Genomic DNA, 3,549 nt, shown 5'->3' with positions numbered 1-3,549 from the left:
CCGGGCTGAGCCCGCCGCGCTCCCGGCCCCGACGGCAGGCTGTGGGCCGCAGGCTGTGGGCCGCGGTGAGCTGGGTGGGCTCCGGGGGGCTCTGGCCCTCCTCGGAACCCCTTTTCTCTCCAGACTGAAAGGAGGTCCGCCCAGCGCCTGGAATGCGGTTTGCTCCCGCAGGCTCCTGGCTGAGGCGACTCCTAGACAGGGCGTCTGCCCCCTACTTTCTCCTTGGCCGAGGCGCTGTGTTGGCGGCCGGGCGGGCCTGGAATGTGTGCGTGTGTGTGTGCGTGTGTGTGTGTGTGTGTGTGCGCTCGTGTGAGTGTGAAGACACTGCTGGCGCTGTGGGCGGCCCGTGTCCCCAGATCAGAGGATCCGGGGCCCGGAGGTCTGTGGGGGGATCCGCAGCCCTGACGGCGGGCTGACAGGAAGGGGGGGCCCAGCCCCAGGTGCCCCGATCCCTGCCCCGCCCACTTATAGCTCCTGTGTAGCCCCGCCCCCTGGCATCTCTCACTGCTTAATGAGAAGGTCACTGTGGAAAAGCGACAGTGACTCAGAGGAAGACGGCCCCGTTTCATCTCCCTGTGACACGAAGAGACGCTCTGGAAACCAGCCCAATGCGGGCCCCGCCCCAGCCTGGTGTGCCCGGGGACACCACCGTGGTCACCTGGTCGCCATGGAAACAATGCCCGGCTGGTGGCTGTCCCACCGAGCAAGCCGGCAGAGACAGGCAGGTGGAGACGCTTGAAGACTGGGAGTTAGGTTGGTCCGGGCTCCTCTTCTTCCAAACCTGACTCACAGTCCGCCTCCTCCAGGCAGCCCTGACTGTGCAGACCTGAGCCTCCTCTCCCTGACCCCGCGGCCTGCGGCGAGAGGGGCCTCACCTCTGCCTGTGATGCTCTGAGTGTTCTTCCATCAGGTCCCTGCCCAGCTGCCGTTGGTCGACCTTGCCCTTGAGGCAGGAGGGTGGGGACCACGAATGCAGCCTGCACCTGCCTCCAGGCCCTGTCTCCTGCCGCAGGGTGCTGCGGGAGGGGCGAGGGAAGGGCGCACCTCAGCCGACAGTGGGGAGCACTAGCCCTGCATCCCCCCTTGATCTCAAGCGAGACCAAGTCCCTGAAAGAGCATCTGGCTAATGCGCCTTGTGTTTCCTCACTGGTCCAAACAGAAGAAGCGAGGTTCCCCAGGTTCCAGGCCTGTCCCTGCGGCCTCTGAGCTCTCCCTGCCGGGCTGGGACCCACGGAAGGCGCTGGGGCCAGGGAGGGGCGTGTGGGACAGAGTCACACTGTGACTTCTCTTTGGTGACAGCTGTCTGCGGCGGTGCAGGCTCCCAGGGGCCTCTGCGCGAGTGCAGGCGGCTCCGGAGGGGAGAGACGGCTGGCCCCAGGGACGGTTGGGGGGGGGCGGCCCAGGCTCGGGACTGAGGCGGCCTGATCTCCACGTGGCCGCTCTGTGAGGTCGGCGTCTGTCCCCGCACCCTGTCCCTCGCCCACCCTGTCCCTGACTCCGGTTAATGTCTTCTCCAGAGTCTCGAGGAGGAGAGGAGACCCGGGCTGAGACCTCAGTGTGAGGACAACAGGAAGCGTGTGAGCAGCTCTCGGAGGCTCCGGAGGGAAGGCAGGAGGGGTCTGTCCTATCTACCGAGGGCCCGTTTTGCCCTCCGTCGTGAGGACATGAAGCAGGCTCAGTTGTCAACCAGCCCGAGGAGAAGACCCGAGGCTGGAACTCAGAACCCCGCGAGGCTCCCGCTGCTGCCCGGCTGTGTGTCTTGGGGCAGGTTACTTACCCATTCTGGGCTCATCGGTAAATGGAGACGGCGGGAGGGGGAACTGGAGGGCTGGGGAGTGTAGCCCTTTCTTCTTCCCAGGGAAAGGCAGTCCCTTCGGGGGGCACGTGGGCAGCCCCCAAAGGAAACTGGTCCCCTCCGCACAGCCTCAGTGTATGTCCTGAGAAATGGTGTCTGAGGCTGGGTGAGCAGGCGGAGGGAGGAGGGACCTGGCTGCGCACTGGCTCCAAGGCTGCGGAGGAAGCGGCTGGGGGGTGGAGAGACCCTCCCCTCTCCTCAGCCCTGCGCCCCAGGATCCCTGCTGAGTAGGCGGGGCTGAAAGTTGGCCTTGACCCAAGTCATGGACCAGTTACAGTTTGCTGTGAATAGAGTCCTTTGGTTCACTTTTTATTTATTTAAAGATTTTTAATGTTTATTTTTTGAGAGAGAGAGAGAGACAGACAGACTGACAGACAGAGTGTGAGCAGGGGAGGGTCAGAGAGAGAGGGAGACACAGAATCTGAAGCAGCTCCAGGCTCTGAGCTAGCTGTCAGCACAGAGCCTGATGCGGGGCTTGAACCCACGAACTGTGAGATCATGACCTGAGCCGAAGTCGGACGCTTAACCGACGGAGCCCCCCAGGCGCCCCAGTTCACTATTTCACACACTGTAAACAGACACGGCAGTAATATCCTCATTACTGACCCCTTACTCAGGGCCGGGTACCGAGCCAATCACCCCGCCTGGTAGCTCAAGGCGACAGCATCCACGTTATCAGCATTTCGGACACTGGAGACCATGAGTCACAGAGAGGTTAAGTAACTTGCCCAAAGTCACTCAGCTAGGAAGTGACGGAGCAGAATTTGAACACACGCCTGTGGGAGCCGAAGTCCCGGTTTTTAACCTGCAGGCCACACCGCCTTTTAATAATAATGGTGAAAAGCCTGGAGGGACGTTCACTCAGCAGACTTCCTTCGAGCCCTTCCCTGGAGGCTGAGCCGCCAAGTCCAGCCAGAGACCGCTGGTTGGTCCCTAGAGGGGCCTCCTTGAGGCCTCCCAGCTAGGAAGAGAAGTGCGCCCATCCAGTGCCAGCGACCCTGGCACTCCGGCATCTGGCCTGAGTCTAGGCGGCAGGCTGGCAGTGCCCACGGCCAGGGGGCGTGAGGGGCCCTGGGGAGACTTGGGGGGCATGGGGGGGTGGAGGCTTTCTCGTCTTTTAATTCTTCAGTGGGAGCTCTGGCGGGGGGGTGGGGTGTCGATCTTGGATGGCCACTTATTTTGGTATTTTCTGTTCGTCAGAGGAAGAAGTGATCAAAAGCGGTGCAGCACATGTGCACACACGCGCACAAAATGTTGTGTCTGTGGGAAGAGAGAGGAGAAGGAGCCTGGTGATGCTCTAAATGCTGTAGATGACGGGGCGTCTGGGGGCTCAGTCGGTGGGGCGGCTGACTTCAGCTCAGGTCATGATCTCACAGTTCGTGGGTTCCAGCCCCACGTCGGGCTCTGTGCTGACAGCTCGGAGCCTGGATGCTTCCGATTCTGTGTCTCCCTCTCTCTTACCCTCCCCTGCTCACGCTGTCTCTGTCTCTCAAAAATAAATAAAAAACATAAAAAAAATTTAAATGCTGTAAATGCCACTTCGTGCCTCCACTCCGTCCACTGGGCTCACGCCCGTCGGCCCCTGTCCGGCCCGGCCCGCGGTCCCTTCCCCCCCTGTCCAGGGCACCTCCCCCAGGGATAGTGAGTGTCAGGGGCCCGTGGGCTGGGCTCGAATGCCTCCCTGGAGGAGTGAC

At 62.0% G+C, this 3,549-nt stretch overlaps 1 long non-coding RNA gene across 1 annotated transcript in view; it reads left to right on the top strand.

Moving 5' to 3' along the window:
• LOC115282776 overlaps nucleotides 1-3,233 on the top strand; it is a 6,110-nt gene extending 2,877 nt beyond the window's left edge. Inside the window, exons 2-3 of the long non-coding RNA XR_003904737.1 lie at nucleotides 1,518-1,794; nucleotides 3,056-3,233. This is a non-coding gene — a long non-coding RNA (uncharacterized LOC115282776). The remainder of the gene's footprint in view (nucleotides 1-1,517; nucleotides 1,795-3,055) is intronic.
• The last annotated feature ends 316 nt before the right edge of the window (nucleotides 3,234-3,549 follow it).

The sequence above is a fragment of the Suricata suricatta genome, chromosome 17, assembly GCF_006229205.1.
Source record: "Suricata suricatta isolate VVHF042 chromosome 17, meerkat_22Aug2017_6uvM2_HiC, whole genome shotgun sequence".
Classification (NCBI taxonomy): Eukaryota; Metazoa; Chordata; class Mammalia; order Carnivora; family Herpestidae; genus Suricata; species Suricata suricatta.
This window is presented reverse-complemented; position numbering and strand designations above follow the sequence as displayed.